This window comes from Gossypium raimondii, chromosome 11, assembly GCF_025698545.1.
Source record: "Gossypium raimondii isolate GPD5lz chromosome 11, ASM2569854v1, whole genome shotgun sequence".
NCBI classification, from domain to species: domain Eukaryota; kingdom Viridiplantae; phylum Streptophyta; class Magnoliopsida; order Malvales; family Malvaceae; genus Gossypium; species Gossypium raimondii.
In genome coordinates, this window is record NC_068575.1 from 32827234 (window position 1) to 32855121 (window position 27888).

General features: G+C 33.0%; 1 non-coding gene across 1 annotated transcript; it reads right to left on the minus strand.

Annotated features, from left to right (window-relative positions):
* Positions 1-15181: 15181 nt before the first annotated feature.
* Positions 15182-15288, minus strand: LOC128035093 (small nucleolar RNA R71). Its single transcript, XR_008191497.1, has one exon. It is a non-coding gene; the product is annotated as a small nucleolar RNA R71 (small nucleolar RNA).
* Positions 15289-27888: the final 12600 nt, after the last annotated feature.

The window sequence follows — 27888 nt, forward strand, 5'->3', positions numbered from 1 at the left end:
TTGCCAAGATGAAGGCGGTGAGGAAGCCTTGGAAGCAAAACAAAAAGTAACAAATAGCTTGTCGCTACTGTTTTTTTTTTTATCATGTTTTATAATTTTGTGAAAAATTGTTCTTGGTACTCAAGATATTTATGCAAAATTACCCTATGATTCTATTGTATTTATCTTGCATGGTCGCACCATGTATTTCTTAACTAGTTTGATAAATTTTATGTGTGGTGTTTAATTTTCCGTTATTGTTTGTGTAACTTACAAAGAAAAACCTACATTTGAACTATCTTTCCATTGCTTAGTTTAGTTTTGATTCTAAATTTTATTTTTACTTTAATATTTACGACAATTTGAGTTCTAAATTTTGGATTTTAATTGTGTTATTAATTTATTATTTTAAATTCTAAAACTAAATTCATTAATTTTTATATTTAGTTTTAAAGTTAAAATTTTCATAGAAAATTTAATTTAAATAATATTTTTATTTATCCTTAAAATTATATTTAAAGTTCAAATTAAAAAATAAAACATAATATAATATTTATCATAAAAATAAATATTATTTGATTAAAATAATTTTTTTAAAGATTATGTTTTTAGCGGCGTTTTTGCTAGAAGCGCCACTAAAGGTTTGTTCTTTAGTGGCGTTTGTGATAAAAGCGCTGCTAAAGGTCGTGGTCTTTAGTGGCGTTTGTGGGAGAAGTGCCGCTAAAGGTCGTGGTCTTTAGCGGCCTTTGTGGGAAAAGCGCCGCTAAAGGTCAGGGTCTATCGCGACGTTTGTGGGAGAAGCGTCGCTAAAGGTCAGCGTCTTTAGCAGCGTTTGTAGGAGAAGCGCCGCTAAAGGTCATGGTCTTTAGCGCCGCTAAAGACCTTGACCTTTAGCGGAGTTTATTTCAAAAAAACGCCGCTAAAGTTAGCATTAGCGGCGTTTTTTGCGGCGCTTAAAGTGCCGCTAAAAGCCTGTTTTGGTGTAGTGTCAATTTATTACTCTTTTGAATGATTTAAAATATGTTGAGGTTAAGATTGACAATGAAGATTAGGCTATGCTATTATTATCCTCTTAACCCTTTTCATACAAGTCTTTTAGAGAGATCCTGATTTATGGAAGAGGCAAACTCTCATTCGAGGATGTGAAGGGTCATTTGTTGAGTAAAGACAAACTCGATAATGAGTTTGGTTCAAATAGCAAGGCAGATAGGCAAGCTTCCGTTTTGATAGCATCAAAGAAGCAAGACAAAATGTGTCATTATTATAAGAAGTTAGGTCACGTCAAAGCGGATTGTTGTAAACTGCAAAATAAAAGGGTTACTGAGAATAATAAGGAAAATGTATTTGGTGTTAATTTGGCCGATGAAAACGGTGATGATTTCTTGTCAGTGTCAACGAGTGATAGCTCCAAGCTTACGTCCGAGTGGATCATAAATTCGGGATGTTCTTTCCACATGTGTCCCAATAAAGAATGGTTCTCCACATACAGTTCGATTGAAGGTGGAGTTGTGCGCATGAGAAGTGATTCATCCAGTAAGGTAATCGGTATTGTACTGTTAAAATTAGAATGCACAATAGAATGATTAGGACACTCTAAGATGTCAGGTATGTACATAATTTACGAAAGAATCTCATCTGCTTAAGTATTTTAGACTCGAAAGGTTGCAGAATCAACACCGAGTCGAGTGACATTAAGGTGTCTCGTGGAACTATTGTTTTGTTAAAAGGTAAAAGGACTGATAGTCTTTATATTTTGAAAGGTTCTACAATGATTGGTGAAACCGGACGTCTTTCGTCCATTACGGAGTCAAAGTCAGCTCAGTTGGAGATGAGACAACTTAATCATAGGAGGGAAAAAGGTATGACATTTTTGTTGAAGAGAGGTTCTCTTTTGGATGCAAGTTTTGAAAATTATGGTACTGTATTTGTGAAAATCAAACCCGAGTTAGTTTTGGTTTGGCAGTGCACAAGTTTAAGGCTAGAAGTCTTCTAGCTTCTAAGCACAGATTCAACTCAGTTAATTCCTCGCATAATTCAAGATAGGCTCGTGGCGGACTTTGGCAAAAATGGCGTTGTGAGAATTCGTGTCAAGATGGAGATTGTTAGAGTTATGTGACCCAAATTCTTGTTAAATAAAATAAGAGATTGCTTGCAAGTCAAGTTAAATAAAATATTTTTCTTTCTAAAAGATTTAGTATTTATTAGCATAATATATTTAGCATTTATTAGCATAATTTATTTGACCTAAGAATTTAGCCTATAAATAAGCTCTTTTACAATCTTAAAAAAACACTCATTAAAATATTAAAACTCATAATACTTTTGGATAATTTTGTGTTTACGTTTTGAGGGTTCTTTATTTTTTGAGTTCAGTTTTTATCTCCATCTTTTGTATTCTTCGTTCTTTTGCCATTATAGTAAAATTATCTTTGCCTTTACTTTTGTATCCTCTTTGGAGGGATTTTCCATGTTAAATTTGTGTGTTCAATTTCCCAATTTCTTCCGATATTTTTACTTGTTCGTTGCTTAATCAGGCCGGTCCCCAACAACATCAAATCAAGTAGGATTAATGGTCACTCCAACCAATGTTCAACAAATACCAAGACTAAACACTCTCGACATATCTCTTGTTCGAAATGACTAGCACCTTACGGTAGCCTAAACCCTCCTCACACTCACCCTCGTGCAACTGAAATTTAGTACTTTCAATAAAATAGTTTTCATTAGTAAGACATTAACTTTAAACCAACGCTCAAAGTCTCAAGCAATTACATTCACACAATTTTAACACCTAAATTTTCTAGATAAAATCCCTAAATAAATTAAAAATGAATACTAAAGAAATTAATTTGTAGTAATTTGATACGTCAAATTAGACTCTCTAAAACACTTAATGAGTTTGTTCTCAAGCAATTTATGAGTCTTTTCTATACTTTTTGTTGATTCATAGTTTTTAGTATTAATGAATGTTTTTCTTTAGTTTTAATCCTTTTGAGACCCTAATTGGTAAAATGGTACCATTGAGAATCTAATGGTGTATTTGAGTTTATGTAAGGAAACAACTGTTGGAAAATATGGATATCACACATATATATAATAAGAGTAATTACATGCTATTATAACATGTTGAGGATGTCGCGACACCAGCTAATATGTGTTGCAACATCGAGAACCACCAAAGCTAACATTGTGCCACTATCTAAGGTGTCGCGACACCAAAGCATGGGTGTCACAACACTGAAGTTTGACAAGGTGAAAAATATTGCAGAGGTAATTTTGTGTCTAGCACCTAGTTAAATACACCCCAATGGCATTTTTGTCAAACTTTAGGGTTGTAACTTGGATGTATTAAAGACACTTTTGATGTCAAGCATAAAAGAACCACATTTTATCATCTTTTAAGTTTCTCTTCTATTATCTTTACCATTTTTAGGTTTAGAGTTCTTTCCTTTCTTAGCTTAGTTAGTTTATAGTTTATACTTTCTTTAGTTTTACTGTAGCTTTAACTTTCTTGTAATTAGATACAAAAACTCTTCCTTGTATTTTGATTTCTCTTTAAGGAATTTAATAGATTTCAACTTTGTGAACCTAAAAAAGTGTAAAAATCTCAACTTTGGTTGTTCTTTCATCACCATTGATCTTGCCATCGTCTTCCACAAAGACTCCATTAAGAGTCACTAAGGTTTTCTCAGCCTTGCTTTTTATGCTTTCTGTAACACCCCTAACACACATTTCTCATCGGATTAGGGTCACGGAGCATTACTAAAACAAATCAGAACATTTAATTTCAACATAAGCAATTATGCAAGCTAACTATTATCATTCATTATTATACAGAAATCAGGACACATTTATTTAATGTTCCCATTTCATTAACTTGAACAACTGAGAATGAGAACACCTATGCAATACTAAACATGGTTTTACACAAACTACCATCTTATCACTATTTATCCCTTCTTCAAAGTTAGAAGTTGGGTTTACAGCAATACTATTCCGATTATTCACATTAGTGCATTAGATTATACTCTACCTACTATCATCGATGATATTAGTAGAATGACCTACTTCACCTAATTTAGGTTCGCTACTTCATTTAAAATCAACGTAAAAATACTCTTACACCCCTTAAAAAAAATTACGAGACCTTAAAAATAGTTTGAAAATAAACAGGAGCTAAATTGAAACAATTCAGAAAGTTTAGGGAAAATTTCAAAAAAAAACTTATAAACAGGTGTCACACGCCCATGTGGTCAAGTCGTGTGGCATTCGATGTTGGGACACACGGCCATGTCCCAGGCCGTGTCTCTACCCGTGTAACTCACTGACTTAGGGCACACAGTCGTGTAGCAGGCCGTGTGCCGGACCATATGAAACTTGCACTTAAATTAACAAGACACACAACCGTGTGGCTAGGCTGTGTGTGTCACATGACTGTGTGACAAGTCATGTCTCAGGGCGCGTGTACCTAAATGTACCTTCAAATGCAAGTTTACCAAATTGTGTTTACTTGGACACTAAGCAACTCATTTACCAGCCATTTAACCTATTCAAATCACCATTAAATATGCTCAAAACATCCATATTAAGTTCTTAACTAAAGTTCCCTCATTGGTACCACATTTTTATATTTTTTAAACACATTAATATAAGATATCAACCATTCAAACACTCATTCATATCGAATTATCATAATTGAGCTAATATTCTAGCTAATTAGGCTACCAAGTTTATAGCTAAACATATGCAAAACATCAAGTTTAACTAACATACCTAGACATAGCTTCAACCTCAACCATGTGAACATAAAAATACCATTACACTTGGAACTCTAAATATCATCACATTAACAAAACAACCATGCACTGAAAGACCACCTAGGTACATGCCATAACAAAATAGAACATCACCATAACTTGAGAACGAGATCGTTGTTGGATGCTGAGTCGACGATATGTTGAAAAGTACCTAAAATGTGTACAGAAAACAAAATCGTACGCTAAGTATAACTTAATGGTATTTTTATAATCCGAACAAGTAAAGCTTGATATAAATAATTAAGATGTAAAAATGTTATATAATATATCAAGTAAATAATACGAATTTACTCTTTCTTTGTTCACATCCGACAAATTTTGCAAGTTCTAATACATGAAAATAGCATTTCATAAGGCATTTGATAAATCAATTCATACACTAGCATAATTCATCTACATTTCCAATTCATGAATTCATTGTTCATAATTCATCAATATTCACAATAAAATCTTTCATTTCATATTCCATTTCACATCTCCTTTCCATTTCTCATCCTTTACCATTTCAATATCAAACACATCGATTTGTATAATTTATTTTCCCTATTAACACGACTCGAACTTGGGTTGATATACGAATCCAACCAACGACCAATTTGTCCTTATTAGATAAATCCGAAGCAAATAATTGCGCTCAGTGCTATATTAAGTTGACACCTAGTGTCTCATCAGTTAAACAGAAGCCAATTGACACTTAGTGCCTTATTGACTCAAAGTCGATGTAATCCTTGTACTCTTCCTATCCTATGGCTTGTCGTCTATATACAACTTAGCCTGAAACAGTTAATAGGGTTTCATTTTACTTTTCAATACAACCAATGTCTCAATTTCATAAATGGATATTATCACATATAAGCATATATTCAATTCAATAGTCATAAAAATATCATATTTCTCGATATTCATAATTGAGTCATTTTAATCATCATTTAATTCAATTCAGCCCAAATGTACAAGAGTTCTCACCTCAATTACTTATCATACACAAACAACTCAATATGCAATAATTCATAATTTAGTTCAGATCATAGAAACACAAACTGTATATTTCGAGCTACTCGATGTCAACCTTGTCTTTCCCCTTCTTACTTGAGGATTCCGAAATGACATTCGTTACGGAATAAAATAATTAAAATAGATTAATAACACACAACTCAATTATCATTAAATTTCAAATTTAATACTATATTTGCTTAATCCTTAATTTTGTCACACGCCTAACCCGTAACCGTCACCAGAACAGGTTAAGAGGCATTACCAGACTTGCAACTCATTTCAGAATAGTAATTCATCAACATTTAACTAATATCATATCATTTCAGTAATTATCAGTCATTCATATTCATAACATGACTAAATCAAGCATTTCCCAAATATAAAACATCATACACATCGTATACTATATACCATACCAATTTGCCACATTCATAGAGCATTTTCAAATCACTTATTCATCTCATAATAGTATGGGCGTATGCATTAAGACTTTCATTCATGAGTTTGTCAAAACATATCATTTTGCACCCATTTAACCATTACATCACTAAGCCAAATCTCATGGCTTACACACATCAAACATATATACATATACTTTATAAACTAAGTGATCAAAACATCATCCCTTCATCTAGCCTATACATGCCATATTTACACAATTTCCTTGAGTTCAAAAGTACCGAAAAGTCACCTGGATAGTGTGATGCCAATCTTTGACTTTGTCTGAATCGAGCTAGCTAACAAACCTCTATAAAACACAGAAGATAAACAAAGTAGGCATTTAAGCTTAGTAAGCCTGTATAATAGAATTAAACTTACCACATTGCATAATTTAAGCAATTAAATCAATATGTCCAACTCAAATATTCAAATGCCTATCACACATACACCTCAATAGGTTAGAGTCTCAGACATGCATATAACTAACATTTCATCTATGAATGTTTCAATTTAGTATTCAAATCACATAGCGTTTCATTCATACATTTCATAATATCTCATTATGTAACACATATCACATTTCATCTATACAACTCACATAGCTCAAATTCCATTTCATTCTCCATTATATAATCGGTAATAGTATAATGCCCGTTGAACCTACCGAAACATCGAAGGATACTCGGGTGATACACACTATGTGCATTAATCGGTAATCCGTCAATTCATTATCATTTCCACTCTTTCGAGCCATGATCGGCAAGCTCATTCTGAGATGAAGAACAATAAGCTCTATCGAGCTGAAACAGTAAGCTCATACGAGCTGTGGTGAGTTCACAACAAATGCAGGAGCTCGACCAAAACGGTAACCCTAGTGACATGTCACTCGTATCCTACGATTTTTTATAGTTCAAATGAGGCTCGGTATTACTCAATACATTACTCTCCATTCGGACAACATTTTAAATAGAAAATTTTCAAACCAAATACTATCATTTCCGATCAACCATAAATTAATTATAGAACACATTTAACGATTACGATAATAACATAACTCGAAACACTATTCCAATCCAATTTCTTATTAGTTTAACAATTAAAAAACATAAAAGTTAAGGAAACATTACCTCAAGGACTTACTCAGATAACTCTATTTATAAATAATGAATAAAACCATATATATATATAAAGTATACAATATTAATATACGAGTTTTGGATGACTTAACCATTAAAAATAAGTAGCATGTATACATCAAATGCTCAATTAATTTAAATGTTAGAAATCGACAACATTAATATATACAAATTTTGACAAACATTAATTCTTCAATTTGGACAAGCATTCAAATATGACAAAACATAGGTAACATGTCTTGTTTTGGACAGCTTTAATACTTCAATTAAACAAGCAATTAATTCAACCAAACAATATAAAAAAAATGTCCAGCTTTGATCGATTAACATTCATACAACCAAAAGTGAAATGTTAAGCAATTCAATATCATTTATTTCAACCATTCAAATCACATGTATATACATATTCATTTCATACAATTGCAATTAAATGAAAGTTCGATTCTAATTATACGAACTTACCTCGAGTTGCTCCGATGGAAATTATCGACTATTCGTCCACTTTTTATTTTCCTCGATCTAATCCCAATCTCGACCTATCTTAATCTATATATTATCAAAATCAGCTTATTTAATAAACTATTTTCCATTTAGTCCAAAACACCATTAGGGCTATTTTACACATTTGCCCCTAAACTTTCACATTTTTACAATTTAGTCCTTATCACAAAAAATTGAAAATTCATGCAATTTAGTACAAACCATGCTTAACTGAATTTAATACATGTTACTAGCAACCCATATTTTCAATTTATTCACACTTTTAACCACCACATTTCACATTTTATCAATTTAATCCCTTTTTGACATCTTTGTCAAAAATCACTAAACAAAACTTGTATATCTAACATTAAACCTTCATAATCTATCATTAAACACTTAAACAACCAAGCATTCAACGATGGCATCATTTGAAATCTATAACAGTTTGAAAAACGAATGTACAGGCTAGCTATATTAAGCTACAACGATCCCGAAAATGTAGAAATAATTAAAAACGGGACAAAATATCTTACCAATCAAGGAAAACAAGAATGGATGAATGCTAAGCTTCCATGGCTTCCTTTTTCCTTGATTTTCGGTTGAAAGAATGGTTAAAGATGATAACCTATTTGTTGTTTTATTTTATTTTGTCATTATTTACCAAATTACATAATTAACCTTTAAAAACATTTAAAACTACACCAATTGCCATGCTATCATCTTCCACTAACTCTCCAATGGTCTATTGACCACTTAAAGACCTTTACGGCCTCAAATTTAGGTTCCAAAACCACTATTCTGATTTAACTAAAACTGGGTTGTTACAAATTTAGTCCCTTAACCGAGACTAACTTTATCTCCACATCTAACCTAAAATTTCTGTACTAATTCCACTCTAAGCTAAATTTAGCTCCAAATTTTCAATTCCACAATTTAGTCATTTTCCACTTCTAACTTAAATATCTATCAATTCAATCCCTAAAACACTAACTAATCAACAATGGTAACATCTTCAATCTTAAACCATACTAAAAATTATAACATGGGTCGACTAGCTCTAAGTACCGAGATTCCAAAAACATAAAAATTACAAGAAAATGGACTAAGTTGACTAACCAATTTAAGCTTGAAACCTCAAAATTTTTATGGTCGTTCGTGAGCTTTTCTCCCCCTTAGGCTTCGAAAGTTTTCATGAAAAAGAAAAAGAAAGTTTTCTCTTTCTTTCCATTAAATTACATCCTTTCTTTCATTTTGTTTTCATTATCATTATTATTATATCTTATATTTTATAACATATAATTAATAGTTTAGTTAATAAATTTTTAAGACAACTAACCCACCACCTTCCATCAACATTTAATTAGTGGTGTAATTACTACTTAGTCCTTTTAATTAATTTGAATCTATAATTCAACTTTTAGCACTTACGTGATTTAGTCCCTGTACCTTAATAACTTTTAATCACTGAAAATTACTTATCCAAAATTTAATTCACCTCTATTATGAAAATATTTACGGACCCGATTTACGAAAACAGAGTCCCGAAACTACACTTTTCGTCACCCCTAACTATCAGGTCATTACACTTTATTTAATGAATCATTTAAGCATGAAGTTTATCAATGATTGTATGTTGATGATGGGTAGTCACTAAATCTTATACTGGTTAGTTGATGGAAATGTTGCATGGTTAGTTTTTGGGCCAAACACTAAATCGTAAAAATTGGACTAAATCAAATATACTTCAAAACCTAGAACTAATGTCTTTAGGTGAACACTTAGTTAGGTAAGACCGAGACAAGATCCTATTGAGAACCAATTTGATTGTTCTTATTTATTTAGTGAGATCAAGAGATAAATTGGACTAAATCGTCTATTTGGGTAAAATGGTGACTAAAAGGTAAAATTAGACCAATTAGGAATTTGAACAATTTAGATCCCTAATCTAAGAATTGTTTAGGGACATGGAAGTCAACTGACCACTTTAGTCCATTTAATTTATATTTGTGCACTTTTATCTATTTTGCAATTTAGTCCTCCTACGTGTAAGTGTAATTAATCTATGATGATGATTTTTCGTACTATAATACTTAGTAAGTAGCTGGATAGACTTCGTAATTACATGCATTTTCATTGTTTGTCACTTTACCACCTAATCTCTCTTGGGTTCGATCTTCACTTAAGCACACAAGTTTCATTCACATTGAAAATATGCATCACAATCATATTTGGGTCTCGTGCGAGCTTACGAAAGCGTCTTTGTTAACCCAAGCATGAAATAGGACCAAATTGTAAAGTTCTCAAAGTTTTGGACCGACACCGCGACGTCACTCACTGTCGACCTTGTTGGAAAACCTCCGGTTTGAAAATGATCAAAGCTGCACAGTAGAAAATTAAAATTTTGAAAATCGACCGGATTTCTGATATTTATAGTAATAAACCTTAATCAAATTCGTACCTGTGTTTTTTGGTAAGCGAATCCTTGATGTTTTTTGGCTTTCAACCAAACGATCTTCTCCGATATTCTTGTACCACAAACTGCTCCAAGTATGAGCTTGAACCAATTGAATCAAAACACAAAATTAGAAAAAGTTTTCTTGTGGGGTGAAAACAGAAATTCTTTATTCTATAATAGAAACCGGTAAAATTATTATTCTGAAAAATATATTTATAAGTTAAGAATAAATTCTCTCTATTTTTCTACTGAATAAAAATCTCTCAAAAGTTCTCTTAATAGCTCTATAAGTGCCATCTATTTATAGGAAGAGAAGGTAAAACTCTTGTAGAGTTGTAGAAGTTTATTTTAAATAGAAAAACGACATCCTACTTAGAATAGGAAAGGGCTAAATGACTCACCCCTATATTTCTACTAGGGTTGCTACCACCTTCATGTTATATGAGGGGTTTTGGGCCTCTCACACATCGGGTCCAATTACGAGTACTTCTTGGGTCTTTTTTACCTAGTACTATGTAATGTGATTCAACCTGACTCATGTTTTCTATTTCCTAAAATAAAATTTAATATTTAAATATTAAATAACTTTCACATCCCAATTTTACTCCAATAAAACTTTGACGATTTTACCCCTATTAAAATTTTGATGATTTTACCCCTAGTAAAATTTCAAGAAAATCCGTTCAATATGTCATAAATCCACTATGACTGAATAGTTTATTTTCATTTTCGTGATTCAAAATAATCCAAAACATAGATTCATTCTTCTATCATTTTAAGTAATCTTATATAAGATTGCAAACTTCTATTTTCATTTCCATTTCCATTTTTGGAAACCTACATTCATGTCCAAATTATTCTATATCTCCATTTTGGAGAAAACCATAATCATTCTTGAATGTTTCTCATTTCTCATGTTCTATTCATTCCATTCATTTTTATTCAAACACAATTCATTTCTGGTTTCAACGAGCTAGCAGAAGGACTGATTGGGTATATGAAGTTGAGGCTCAAATGATTTATAATTACTTTCTGGCTTTTCACCTATTAATTATAAAATCATTTAATCATGAAGTCATTCCACTATGGTATCGTAACTGAGTTCTCCCTAACGACATATCATTACGAAAGTAACTACTTAGTGCTCGTCCAATGACCTTGTCATTAATGTGTTACCCTCATAGGATATATTTGATCTCTTTGAGATAGTATACGTTCTCTCAGTATGATTCTATTCTATCTCATGGTAACCATTGCATCTTCATTCATGAAAAATCAATCACTATCAATTAGTGATCAAGTCATTCATCACAAAGACGGACCACTCATGGCCACATTTACTTTTCATCAACCATGTAATGCCAAAGAGAGGATATCATTTACCCTTTTTTTCGTTATGAATTCCACTATTGTGAGTGATGCTACATACTATAAAAGTTGTACATCTAACGCACTAACTTTTGATTTCTTTTCTATTTGAACTTAGGGTTTTACTTACATCAAAGTGTACGAGTCACACATACATAGTCCACTATCCACTCAGGATTTAGGTATGCCACATTATGAACGTCACAAGTGAATAAATCCATAAAAAAATTCAGGCTCTATTCTACTTGGGTCCTGCCCGATGTACTATCAATCCAGTCAGTCACATCTATGCCTCTATCTTCTGGGAGCTATCTACTCTAATGCCCAAGACAAGACAATTCCCCAATTAGACTTGATAGATGAAATATTGGTGTAACACCCCTAATTCGTATCCGTCACTGAAATAGGGTTACAGAGCATTACCGTAAACACGTAACTCAAATCATTCATTCCCAACATTTCATAATCATTGTAAAATCCAGAAAACACATCCATAACATCTCTAATTCGAACCCTCGAGGCCTTAGAAACACTTTAGAAATGATTTGGGACTAAATCAAAAAATTTAAAACTTCATGGAAAAAGATGGAAAAATTCACACTGCAGGGGTCACACAATCATGTAGCCAGGTAGTGTGAATCACACGATTGAGACACGTGCTCCTGTCTCAGGCCATGTGGACATTCGAAGTAGGATCACTCATCTGTGTCCTAGCCCGTGTCCCTACTCGTGTAACTCTCTGACTTGACTCACACTGCCAAGCCACACACCCATGTGCCAGGTCGTGTAACTCTCAAAATGCAACATTTAAAAACCTACATGTAACAAACGGTGGAGCCACACGCCCGTGTCTTAGGCCATGTGGACAAGAAATAGGTCAAATTCAAGCCATTTATTTCACTCAATTAAAGCACGCATAAACAAGCCATTTGCATATATGACTGGAAACACAGAAATTTACACATTTTTACATACCCTTTTTAACTTAAAATCATACAGTTTCGATAAAATTCTTGTTGAAAAAATAATTAATTTTTACAAAACAATTAAAGTGCACTTAAAATATGAACATATTGAATTTTAGTTAATTTTATAATTAATTTTGATGAATTTTGGTTATTTTTGACAAATTTGCACAAAGGGTGAAAAATGGCTCGGCAAACACCGCTAGTAGCGCAAAACCGAGAAGCAATTTGAAACATCAAGGCGAACTAAATTTCAGCCTAAGACAGTCCAACATTATATGTATTAATTCATAATATAATTAATTTTAATTTATATCCAATTTAATTTGGAATAATAAATTATTATTAATAAATTATGAAAAAGTGGTCCAGTTGAACTGAATCGAGTGAACCGAACCGACCAAGAAATGGACAACCCAAAAACCATCCCAAGATCTAACTCAAATCAACTTATTACCTAATTATTTAAGCTTGCAATGAGGCCCTTGAAGACTTGTTCAAGTTGCATTAAAACCTCTCCACAATTGATGGCTTTATAGATTTGCCCCAAGCCTAAATTAGCAAAGTTGAAACTATCAACCTTGCCACATGTGTGGTCGGCCAAGGGAGGGATCTTTGGCTGATAATTTTAGCTATTTTTACCAGCCCTCCTCAACTATAAAAACCCCTTTAGTCTGGTCATTTTACAAACACACCTCAAGCATTTACATCTTTCTTCTCTTCTCTCCATTTTCTCTCTTCTTTTCCATTCCAAAATTCCCTTACTCTCTTGCCAATTTCTCTTCTTGGGAAAGGGGCATTCATCAAAAATTTGGAGCAGCAATTAAGTGTTCATAGCAGCCTTGGTCGACGAGGACAACAGATAAGGAAGAACGGAGCAACTAGTCAAGCCACGGAAAAACACCAGATTTGATTCTTGTTCCCTATCTTGTTAATTTTTGTCGTTGTTATGCTGAACATATCTATGAATATTTATGTTGTTGGAATGGTTAATTTAATCAATTTAGCTTGAATTTAATTCGTGTTCAGCTGATTGCATTTCATTTGTTAAAATTATTAAAATTGTGTTATGTTGTTATAGGCCTCGATAAGATGCTTAATTAAGTAAAATCATGACTAAGTTATTCTTGCATTACAATTGTTAGGTAACTAATTAATTAATAATTTAAACGGATTGAAATTGTAATTAATGGACATAGTACTAAATCAGTGCATGTTTAATCATCTAAGGTAGCTAAGGGTTATATTAGAAACGGTATTTGACGATACATTTGCCTTGCACAACTTAGAAAATTACTGTGATTAAATTTTTTCAAGGTAAGGATACTTTGTTACCACACATAGTCTTTTATGTGCTTATTAAATCAAGTTAATTGTTTGAATTAACATGGGAATATGTACAAGAGATTATTTCGATTTAATAAGTATGTATGTTCAATAACATATTTGCCTATTAAAATTTGTTTAATCGGTTGAATTGACATAGGGATATAATCAAGAGATAAATGAATTTTGGTAGGTGAGTATGTACCGAGTTGCCGTGAACTTATTCGTAACAATATAAACATGATTTTAATAATTCTAAGTTAAGAAATGTAATTAATCTAACACAATTATGTCATCTTGATTAAAATCTTATTTTGAAATCGTGCATTTGAGATTTATTTATTTAGTTCACTTAGTTTAAAATCTTAGTTTTTAATCACCCTCTTCAAACAAAATATTTTTCTTCACCAAAGTGTTTTAAATAGCATTCATAAATAATTCTTTTAACAGTCCCTGTGGGTACGATAACTCAACATTTACTAGTCACTTTATTACATGTTGCGATTGTGTACACTTGCACATCTGCGTCATTCTATGTTTTTTGTGTCATTGCTGTGGACTGTGTTTTAAAAAAGTCATTATTTGTGAAGTTGTTAGTTTTGCATTTTGCTTTATTTTTCTGTTCAAATTTTAACTTAGTTAATTATTCTGTGATTATTTGAGGTGTTTATGACTATTGAACGAATCATCAATTTACTCCCTGTAGACCCTAAGATTGAACAAACTTTTTGACAACAAAGAAGATAAGCAAGTCAGAGAAGGACTGAAGAGATGAACTTCGAAAATCTGAATCAAGGAAACGGAGCAAACCTTGCTCAAAATCCTATCCTTATTGCTGATGATAGGGATAGAGCTTTGAGACAGTATGCCATGCCAGTATTTCATGACCTTAATATGGGTATTAGGAGACCCAAAATTGAGGCACAATAGTTCAAGTTGAAGCCAGTCATGTTCAAGATGCTTTAGACAGTGGGCCAATTCAGTGGAATGCCTACCAAAGATCCTCACCTACACTTAAGTCTGTTTATGGAGGTGAGCGATTCTTTCATGTTAGTCGGAGTACCCGAAGATGCATTACGATTGAAGCTATTCCCATCTTCACTAAGGGAAAGAGCTTGAGCTTGGTTGAACTCATTACCACTAAACTCAATTTCAACATGGCAAAAGTTAGCAAAAAAAATCCTTATAAAGTATTTCCCGCTTAGCAAGAATGCTAAGTTGAGGAACGAGATCACTACTTTCCAACAAATAGATGATGAGTCATTGTATGAGGCATGGGAAAGGTACAAATAATTATTACGAAAATTCCCTCATCACGGAATCCCACATTGTATACAACTTAAGATATTTTCTAATGGTCTCACTGCTCACACGAGGATGGTAGTGGACGCTTCTGCTAATGGTGCTCTCCATACTAGGTTTTATAATGAGGCTTATGAAATCATTGAGAGGATTGCCAACAACAATTATCAATGGCCAACCAATCGAGCAGCGTCAGGAAGATAAGTCGCTGGAATAAATGAAGTAGACGCTCTTACTTCACTCGCATCTCAAGTATCATCAATATCCTCAATTTTAAAAAATCTTACTACTAATGGGATTAATAGTTTTGTAGAATAGGCACTGAATCAATTTGAAAATGTAGCTTGTGTTTATTGTGGGAAAGGCATTTGTTCGATGAATGTCCATTAAACCTAGAATCTGTGTATTACATAGGTAACCAGAACCAAAATCGAGGAAAGCAAGGGCTGTAATCCAATTTCTATAACCTATCATGGCAAAACAACCCGAATTTTTCCTGGAGTAACTAAAGGGCCAGAACCAGTAACAATTATGTCCAACCTAGATCGACCCAGCCACCTAGAATTTCCTAAAAAGCTCAGAAACCAACCCAAGCTGAACCATCCAATAGCCTATAGAATCTATTGAAGGCATACATGGCGAAAAATGATGCCTCTTTAAGAAATTTTGATAATCAAGTGGGCCAGCTTGCAACTGAATTCAGAAACCGACCACAAGGTGCTTTACCTAGTGATAGGGAGAATCTGAGGAATCCAGGGAAGGAGCATTGTAAAGCGTTAACATTGAGGAGCGAAAAGACTTTAAAGCCCAATTTCGTCGAAGTTAAGAAGGAGCCAGCTGACGCTCAAGACTCAGAGAAAGTTCAACCGAGTGTTGAAATTCCAGTTTCACTGAAAATTGAATCTACAAAATCTAACAAGGTAACTTCTAAACCAGTTAATTCTGATAAACTAATAACTCCGTTAAATGCAAAATTGCCACAGAAAAAAAATCAACTAGTTCCAGTAAAGAAACCTCCACCACCCTACCCTCAAAGACTTCGGAAGTAGAAGTAGGAAATTCAATTCAAGAAGTTCTAGACGTACCCAAGCAACTTCATATCAACATCTCGTTGGTTGAAACACTTGAACAAATTGCGAACTACGTCAAATTCATGAAGGATATCCTATCTAAAAAATGAAGGCTTGGAGAATTTGAGACGGTAACCCTAATGAAGGAATGCAGTGCATATCTTCAAGACAAACTACCCCCAAAATCGAAGGATCCTGGATGTTTTACCATACCTTGCAATATTGGAACAACATATTGTGGTAAGGCACTATGTGACTTGGGTACGAGTATCAACTTGATGCCCATGTCAATATTTAGGAAGTTGGGGATAGGTGAAGTTAGACCTACTACGATGACACTTCAATTAGCATATCGATCCTTAGCACATCCAGAAGGAAAAATCGAAAACGTATTGGTACGTGTAGACAAATTTATCTTTCTTGCTGACTTTGTAATTCTAGACTTTGAAATAGACAAAGAGTTGTCAATCATCTTAGGAAGACCATTCTTAGAAACCGGAAGGACCCTTATTGATGTGTAGAAGGGCGAGCTTACTATTCGTGTTTAGGATGATCAGGTAACATTTAACGTACACAATTGATGATTGTTCTATAGTGTCTGATTTAGAGGGTTTAATCGTGGAGAAGGAACTCAATTATGTTGAGGACCCATTGGAACAAATTTTGACATCAAATCCTCCAAATGATGAAGAGGAGGATGAATACTTAGCTTCATTAGAAGCTAATCAAAAGGGATTTAATCTACAATCCCGCTTTGAATCTATAGAGTTAGAGAAAATGGATTATGCCCAACTAAAAGCGTCAATCGAAGAGCCACCTAAATTAGAATCGAAGGTACTTCCCTCTCAATAGAAATATGTTTATTTAGGTAACTCTTCTACTCTGTGAGTGTTTCAGCAGAATTAACTACTGAGCAAGAAGAGAAACTTATCTTGGTATTAAAACAATTCAAGAAGGCTATCAGATAGACCATAGTCGATATTCACGAAATTAGTCCATCTGTATGCATGCACAATATTATCTTAGAAGATGGCAAAAAAGTGACGATTGATGGACAATGAAGACTGAACCCCACCATGAAGGACGTAGTCAAGAAAGAAATCATCAAGTGGTTAGATACGAGTACAATTTACCCCAACTCAGATAGTTCATGGGTAAGTCTGGTCCAATACGTGCCAAAGAAAGGAGGTATCACGGTCATTAAAAATGAGAATAACGAGTTGATACCGATTAGAACGGTTACGGGATGGAGAATTTGCATCGATTACCTGAAGTTGAACAAGGCAATTAGGAAAGATCACTTTCCTTTGTCGTTTTTGGACCAGATGCTGGATAGACTCGTAGGGCGAGACTATTACTATTTTCTCGATGGATACTCTAGGTATAATCAGATTACAGTAGCACGAAAAGATCAGCACAAGACAACATTCACCTGCCCGTACGGTACATTTGCATTTTGGCGCGTGCCATTTGGTTTATGTAATGCACCTGCTACATTTCAAAGATGTATGATGTCTATTTTTACTAACATAGTTGAGAAATATTTGGAAGTTTATATGGATGATTTTTCAGTATTCGGAGATACATATGATGATTGCCTAGCCAATCTAGCCAATGTACTAAGGCGATGCAAAGAAACAAACCTTGTACTTAACTGGGAAAGTGCCATTTCATGGTACGATAAGGTATTGTTCTAGGGCATCGGATAACAAGATATGAAACCGAAGTAGATAAAGCAAAGTTAGATGTTATTGAGAAACTCCCACCTCCAATATTTGTAAAGGGTGTTAGGAGTTTTTTGGGCCATATCGGTTTCTATCGAAGATTCATCAAGGACTTCTCCAAAGTTGCTAAACCCTTATGCAACTTATTGGAAAAGGACACGGCGTTTAAATTTGATGAGGAGTGCTTAAGAGCTTTCACTAATTTGAAGAGTCGGTTACTCTCGGCACCCATAATAGTCACACCAGACTGGGATTTGCCATTTGAATTGATGTGTGACACAAGTGACTTCGCGATTGGAGCTATCATGGGTTAGCGAAGGAACAATGTTTTTCATCCCATCTACTATGCGAGTCAGACTCTGACAGGAGCTCAACTGAATTACACAGTAACAGAAAAAGAGTTACTTGCGATTGTGTTTGCTTTTGACAAGTTTCGATCTTATCTTGTAGGTAGTGGTGAGCATTCGATCGAATCGAATCGAATCGAATCAAAAATTTTTGAGTTAATCGAGTTTTCGAATCTCATTTTATCATCCTAACTTTATTTGAAGTTTTCTCGAATTGAGTCGAGGGAAATGGAATTCGAATCGAATCAAATCGCATATATTTGTTCGAGTTAAATTTTAAAAAATAATTTTGGGTCCTTGTAACCATTGTCACCCATCGTAATAAAATTTGTCCAACTTAATCAAATTTTTTATTAACTTTCATCACCTCATAATTTATTTATTAATTTTTTATATACTGGTTAGCTTATTTGTTTGCTTAGTTGTTTCAATTATCTTAAGATCTTGCCACTTTGTATTTTGGAATTAAAAATATATTAAATATAAAATATGATTTTTAATAAAAGTTATTTTAAAAATAAAATGTGAAATTGATACCAATATAAAATTTTAACATGAATATTTTATGGCATAATTAAGAATTCAATTTTAATATAAATATTCAATATGACTAAACAATTCAATAATATAAATAATATAAAATGTGAAATTTAATTTAATAATATAAATAGTATATATAAATAAATTTATTACTATTTATGTTTAGTGATTTTTTTTGGATAATTTTGATTTTTTATTTGAGAGTAAAGGGTGAGAAGTAAAAGTTTAGTGGGAAAATAAAAAGTTTTGGGGAATAAAAGTTTGAGGAAAAGTAAATAGGGGGAGCAAAATTTTGGAGGGAAAATATTAGAAAAAATTAGAGGGGGGAGGGTTTGGGGTAGATGTGAGGTGGGATGGGAAGAGAATAAAAGTTTTAGAGGAAAAGTGGGAGAGAGTAAAAATTTTGGGGGAAAATAAAAGGTTTTGAGGGTTTTGGGGAGTAAAATTTTGAGAAAAACTAAATGAAAGAGTAAAATTTTGGTGGGAAATGGATTTTGGGTAGATTGGAGGGTTGTGAGGGGAGTAAAAGTTTTGGGGGGAAAGTGGGAAGGAGTAAAAGTTTTGAGGGAAAAGTAAAAAAGCTTGGGAGTTTAGGGTAAAAATGTAAAATATTATAGTTTGATATTCGAGTTATTCGAATTCGAAAACTCAACTCGATTCGAACTTGAAATTCAAAAAAAAAATTCGAGTTGATTCGAATAACTCGATTAACTCGAACAACTCGATTCGTTTAACTCAAAATTCAAATTTTTTTTCGTTTTTTCCGAGTCGAATCGAGTTTTGCTCAGCCCTACTTGTAGGTACCAAAGTGACTGTTTATACGGGTCAATCGGTAATTAAGTATTTACTTGCCATGAAAGACGTTAAACTGAGATTGATCCGATGGGTACTTCTACTTCAAGAGTTCGATCTAGAAATTCAAGATCAAAAGAGAGTGGAAAACCAAGTAGCAGACCACTTGTCCAGATTGGAGCTGCAATAAGAGAACTCTCCTCTTATACCAATTCGAGAGACATTTCTACTTGAACATATACTGAAGGTAAATCATGTCCATAAAACCCCTTGCTTTGCTAATATTGCTAACTTTTTAGCTTGTGGTTTGATGCCGATTGATAAGACGAATCATCAAAAGAAAAAGTTTCTTCACGATATGAAGTACTATTTTTGGGAAGAATCGTATTTGTTTAAAAAGTGTGCAGATCAAATGATCACGAGATGCGTGGCAGAAGATGAAGTACATAAGATTTTATACCATTGTCACTCAGCTCCGAGTGGGGGACACTTCGGAGGTACACGTACTGCAGCTAAGGTCCACTACTCAAAGATGAATATGCTTACGTAAAGAGTTGTGATTGATGTCAAAGGGTCGGAAACATCACCAACAGAAATGAGATGCCTCGAATAAACATTATTGAGGTAGAATTATTCAATGTTAGGGGTATCAACTTTCTCGGTCCTTTCCCTCCGTCTTTTGATCACAAGTACATAATAGTAGCAGTAGAGTATGTGTCAAAGTAGGTTGAGGCAGAGACATATCCGACAAATGACGGTTAGGTTGCAATAAATTTTTGCAGAAACATGTGTTCACAAGGTTTGGAACCCTAAGCGCCATCATCAGTGATGAAGGGTCTCATTTTGTGAACAAGTGGTTGAAATGGTTATTAGATAAACATGGAGTGAAATACAAGGTCGCTACAACTTACCATCCGTAGACGAATGGGCAAGCTGAACTGGCAAACAAGGAGATCAAAGGCATACTTGAGAAGGCAGTTTGCTTGAACCGATGAGATTGGTCCAAAAGACTGGATGATGCTTTATGGGCTTACAGGACAGCATACAAGACACTTTTAGAGATGTCACCTTATAGGTTAGTCTTTGGGAAAGCCTGCCATCTACCCTTGGAGTTAGAACAAAAAGCTTATTGGGCTCTCCAACGACTCAACTTGGATCTTAAAAGTGCCAAAGAGAAACGGATGCTTCAACTTAACGAGTTAGAAGAATTCTGAATGTCTTCATACGAGAATTCCAAATTACTTAAGGAGAGACTCAAGAAATGGCATGACAAGCACATTCGAGTTCGAGAATTTGAAGCAGGTCAGTCAGTCTTGTTATTCAATTCCAGATTAAGGTTCTTTCTAGGTAAGTTAAAATCACGTTGGTCCGATCCATTTATGATTCATCGAGTCTATCCATACGGAGTTGTTGAACTTCAAGGTAAGGGAGGTAATTTCTGAGTTAATGCTAAACGCTTGAAACATTACTGGGGAGATAAAATTGAATGGAATCAAATCTCGTTCATTTTATCAGATATTTAATTTTTCTTGTTCTTTTGTTTGAATAAATGATTTAGGGTATATTTTTAGGATTAGTATGTTTAAATAAATTCTGTCTAGGAGATTGGAACTTAAGCGGGACCGCTTGTGACCTCTCCAATATTTCCTAGGAATTGATTTTAACATAATTTCCCAGGAAATTATTCCCTAAATAAAAAAATAAATTTTTAGTTTTTCAAATAAAAGGGTCAATTTTGATCCAATTTTTATGTTGCAACTCAATTTTTAATTTTCATTAAGTCTAGGAACTTAATTGAATTATTTTTAAAAATTTGGTTTCTCTTTTGTAAGTATTAAAATTATATGCATCTTTTGTAAATATTTCCAAAAGCATCTAGAATAATTTTTTAGTTCAATAAAAAGAAAAAGAAAAGATGATAATTATTAATATATAGTTATATCCATTATAATATATATTAATTATTATCAGCTTTATTTAGAGTTAGAATTAGTTTTAATTTAATCATATTTTATTCGATAAGTTTTTATCTTAATAAATTAATAGAAAATAATAATTTAATATGCATTATATTAATTATTAATTGTTAGGAGGTTTCGACACTTAAGGGTTTTGGTGTTTTTGCAGGGATCGGTCAGAAGACACCCATGGCGCCCAAACCAGCACGCTCAACGATCTCAGTTGCTCACATCCATCCCCATTGTGCGCACGCTTTGCATACCCGAGTGGCACACCACCCTTTCACCCATCCTTAGCCAAAAACTCCTCAACCTATTTTAATTTGTCATCTTTTGATTCAAAATTATTTTTCTTAAGAGCTCTTAATTTTTACAAAAAAGGTGGTAAGACCAATTTTTCTCCTAAATTTTAATTTAATTATCTAATTTTTCAATTTATTGAATTATTAATATTTTATATTAATTAAATTTTTGAGAAAATAATTGTTACCATCTTATCATCAGGTTAATCATGCCTCGCAAGAGTACTCGTGCATCTTCCCAAATTAACGAATCAGAAAACAAGTTCCACAGTGAAGAAGCCAAAGCAAGATACGAGAGTATCTTCAAGAATCAACAGATGCATCCAGAGAAAGGTTTCACATTGAAAGAAAGCAACTATATTGGTTTTATGGCGTGTATTCGTTAGGTTGCTGAAACTCTCAATTGGGAGTTGTTTTGTGAGAAGAGAGTTAGTATGCGAATTCTATGTGAATTTAACCTCAAGCAAGTTGATAGAAGTTCCAGTTCGCAGAATCAATGTACCAATAACTTCAAACGCTATTAATGCGTTCTTTGAATTGCCTGATTTTGAAAACGACGAATATTCCTCCTTGATGAGCAATATAGAGTCTGAAAATTTGCAAGAAATTCTCGAGGAACTTACAGTTTCAGGTTCTAAGTGGACTGCATCAAAGCAAGGAATCCACACTTGTCGAAGAGAATATTTAACACCACTAGCAAAGGTATGGTTCTACTTCATCCGATTTAGCCTTATGCCTAACTCACATTGGACTACAATCTCATTAGAGCGAATGGTCTTATTATACTCAATTTTAACTAGGAAGACCATTGATGTGGGAAAAATCATCCTGAGGGAAATGCGAAATTGTGCCATTAGACGTTCACCTTCTGGCCCAGCTTACTTTCCCTTTACGATAACAATTCTATGCTTCAAAGCTAAAATTCTTTCAAATGTAAAGAAACCAGGCTATAGCCAGGGCACAATCACAGATTGGGACCTTTATCGAATAGCTAGAGACTTTGTTCAACAGCAACAAGTTGAAGAAAGTGAGGATATCGAAAAAGAGGAGGAAGAAGATCCCACAGAGGTCGAGCCAGTGCAATCAGTTGAAGTCCTTGATAAGGTGAAACCAATGGAACCAGAAGCTAAACCTGATATCGAGACTTCAATGTTCAGAGCTCAACCGCCTCGTCCTAATCTTCGAGATGAGCTATCAAAGTTAATGGACATAATGCAACATATGCAGTGGCAACAACAAGGTTATTGGAAATACTCAAAAATAAGGGATGACTAGATGAGAAGTTCTCTTACGAAAATTTACAATGACCCATTTATTTTTATGCCTGAGTTTCCAGATTACATATTTGAACAATTGAGCCCATTATCGAAAAAGGAGCGAAGCGATTCATGCAAAGAAAATAATGATGAAGCAAAAGATGAGTCGAATTCGGAAGGATCTGCAAATGAATAAATGGGGGATCTCGACTTTATTTTATTTATGTTCTTAGGTTATTTAGGATAAAGTTAATTAGGAATTTTCGTATAATAAAACAAGAGATAGAAATCATTAATAAAATTGAACAAGACGTGAAGTATAAAGTGTGGCAATAGATATATACATGTCTAGGATTGGATTTAGAAAGAGCTTGGTACTTAAGCAGTCAAATTGACTCACCTCCTCTTTTCTAGAATCCTACCTAGTGTATAGTATCTATTCACTTTAAACAATTAGGACATTGTTCATTTTAAGTAGGGGGTCGAAAAATTGAAATTATTTCCACTCAGAATAAATAGTTCTTTTAATTATGATTAGGATATATTTTTTTCAATAATTTGAAATTCTGTTAAGTATGCTAAAACTCATTATAAATAAAATTCTATTATTTCAATAAATTGTTATGTTAGCTGAATAATGATATAAATGTATTTTTAATAAAGCATGCAAATCGTACCATAAAATTTTTAGTTCCTTAAGAAAGGTAGGCATGAATGAAAGTTTAAGCCTCTAGAATTGACTTAGTAGTTTCCTGAGGCGAAATCCTAGGAAGAATGGAATGTTGAAAATGATTTAGGCAACTCTTGTTTGGACCATTTGAGCCTTTCAAGCCGTCACTTGCAATACTTAGCCATCACTTCTCTCTTAATTATCTTTAAATTGTCCCAAACACTAGACTTAGTACTATTCAGAATATTCTTTGAAAATAAGTTGGGGGAGTTGAAAGAAGTATCAAATGCTCTAAAAATTGTAGTACATATAGTATAATGCTAAAAAAAAGCACACGTACTTGAAAGCAAAGTAATTTGGTGTATTGAGGGAAATTATTCCAAAGGTCCGATTGAAACTGAGTCTATGGTTTAAAAGCCTAAATTTATCTATCTTTTACCTACCTCTAGCCTAGCTACATTACAACCTTTTTGAAGACCTATTGATTCAAGTTTTCTATACTACCTACAATAGTGGAGAGAAATTGATATTTCAACATATGAAGGCATAAGTTAAACTTAATAATTGCAGCTTAATCTTGAATAAGGAAATAAAATCAAATTGGTAAGGGTTAACATGTCTTGTTAAGGAAGCATTTAGTCTAATTGTGCTATCATAATAGTTTTTGAGATTAATTTGAACGATATGTATACTTAAGTAGCATAACTATAAAATTTCTTGTTTCTGAGCATAAGTATATTAAATTCATAATTCTGAGAAGAATGTTATTTTGAAGGAATTTTTCAAAGGTGTTTTCTGAGTAACTCTTTTTAATTTGTCCATTACTCAGGTCGAGCAATGAATTAAGTTTGGGGGTGTGGATACACATAAATTTATACATTTTTACATACCCTTTTTTACTTAAAATCATACAGTTTCGATAAAATTCTTGTCAAAAAAATAATTACATTTTAAAAATAATTAAAGTGCACTTAAATTATGAACATGTTGAATTTTAGTTAATTTTATAATTAATTTTGATGAATCTTGGTTATTTTCGACAGATTTGCACAAAGGGTGAAAAATAGCTTTGCAGACACTACTAGAAGCGCAAAATCGAGAAGCAATTTAAAGTATCGAGGTGAACTAAATTTCAGCGTAAGATGGTCCAAAATTATATGTATTAATTCATAATATAATTAATTTTAATTTATATCCAATTTAATTTGGCTTAATAAATTATTATTAATTAATTATGAAAAAGTGGTCCAGTTGAACTGAACCGAGTGAACTGAACCGACCAAGAAATGGACAGCCCAAAAACCGTCCCAAGAGCTAACCCAAATTAGCTTATTAGCTGATTATTTAAGCTTGCAAATATGCCCTTGAATACTTGTTCAAGTTGCATTCAAACCCCTCCACAATTGGTGGCTTTATAAATTTGCCCAAAGCTTAAATTAGCAAAGTTGAAACTATCAACCTTTCCACATGTGTGGCTAGCCAAGGGAGGGATCTTTGGCTGATAATTTTAGCTATTTAGCAGCCCTCCTCAGCTATAAAAATCCCCTTAGGGTGGTCATTTTCGAAACACACCTCAAGCATTCACATCTTTCCTCTCTTCTCTCTACTTTCTCTCTTCTTTTCCATTCCAAAATTCCCTTGCTCCCTTGCCGATTTCTTCTCTTGGGAAAGGGGCATTCATCAGCTATTTGGAGCAGCAATTAAGTGTTCATAGCAGCCTTGGTCAACGAGGACAATGGAGAAGGAAGAACGGAGCAACTAGTCAAGCCACGGAAAAACACCGGATTTAATTCTTGTTCCCTATCTTTTTAATTTTTGTTGTTGTTATGCTGAACATATCAATAAATATTTATATTTTTGGAATGTTTAATTTAATCAATTTATCTTGAATTTAATTCGTATTAGGTTGATTACATTTTGTTTGTTAAAATTATTAAAATTGTGTTATGTTGTTATAGGCTTCAGTAAGATGCTTTATTAAGTAAAATCAAGACTAAGTTATTCTTGCATTACAATTGTTAGGTAAATAATGAATTAATTATTTAAACGGATTGAAATTGTAATTAATGGACACAGTACTTAATTAGTGCATGTTTAATCATCTAAGGTAGCTAAAGGTTAGATTAGCAACGGTATCTGACGATACATTTGCCTTGCATAACTTGCAAGATTATTGTGATTACACTTTTTCAAGGTAAGGATACTTTGTTACCTCACAAAGTCTTTTATGTGCTTATTAAATCGAGTTAATTGTTTAAATTGACATAGGGATATGTACAAGAGATTATTTCGATTTAATAAGTATGTATGTGCAATAACATATTTGCCTATTAAGATTTGTTTAATCGGTTGAATTAACATAGGGATATAGTCAAGAGATAAATGAATTTTGGTAGGTGAGTATATACCGAGTTGTCGTGAACTTATTCGTAACAATATAATCATGGGTTTAATAATTCTAAGTTAAGAAATGTAATTAATCTAACACAATTATGTCATCTTGATTAAATCGTATTTTGAAATCGTGCATTTGAGATTTATTTATTTAGTTCACTTAGTTTAAAATCTTAGTTTATAATCACCCTCTTCAAACAAAATATTTTTCTTCACCAAAGTGTTTTAAATAGCATTCATAAATAATTCTTTTTACAGTCCCTGTGGGTACGATAACTCGACATTTACTTGTCACAATAGAATTACATACTAACATTCAATTACTCAACATTATACATAATACATTTCATACGATCTTACCTAGCTAATTTGCGAAAATAACAAGTATAGGGGCATTTTGGTAATTTTTCATTCTCCTTGATTTTTCACTCGATCTTGATATGCATCTACAAAGAGAAAGGCAAAGCTTAAAAGCCTTCCATGGAGTTTTTCTTCTTTCAATTTCGATGAAGAAGACATGAAAATGATGATAAAATATTTTGGTTTTCTTTTATTTAATTGAATTATCAAATTACCATTTTTCCTTAAAAACTCAACCAAATTTCACCAAATGCCAAGGCAAGGTCATCCACTATCCTCTAAATTGGTTGAATTACTACTTTAGGCCCTCATTTCATGCTTTTATATCCATTAGATACAAATAATGCTATAGCCATTAAATTTTACATCTTTTACAATTTAGTCTTTTTAATTAATTAACTATCGAAATTTTAAAATTTTTCAATGACACTTTAATACCACCTTAATGACACTCTGTAAATATTTACAAAAATATTTACGGCTCGATTTATAGAAACAAGATCCCGATACCTCATTTTCTAAAACCACTTGACCTTAAGGTCTTACCATTTGAACTTAATAAATCGCTTATATAACTTAAATTATCATATTAAAAACCTTTTTACAATCACATTTGACTCGTAAATATTAAATAATAATATTTATGAACTTACTCATCGAATTTGGTGGTCCCAAAACCACTGTTTCCAGCACCACTAAAAAACGGACTGTTACAATTAGTTTTTCAATCGGTTTACTCATTTCCAATTACACTAATGACATGTTTAGGTTCATCTGCTAATGCAAGTTGTCTTTCTGTACTACGATCAAACCACGTAATACCGCTTAGTATTATTTAGACAATAGACAACCAATGAGCAACATTTGCTTCTATTTTGCTTTGCATGCAAAACCAATTTTAGGACAAGAATACAAAGTATATAAGAACTTTCAACAAAATGCACAATAAGTACATATTCACTTATTTCCATCCAAAGCATATTACCATTTCAATAAATTACCAATTTTAACTATGTCATATCATTACCAAAACATTCTACTATAAGTTTATAATATTTGAATTTAACTACTTAACATGATATTTAATACTTTATCAACATTTTGGCACATTCAATTACAGTTTAGTCATCCATATCCCACATATTTCCACTATCAAACAACACATGCTTCATTACTCATATTTAGGAGCAGGGCAATTCAATAAGTT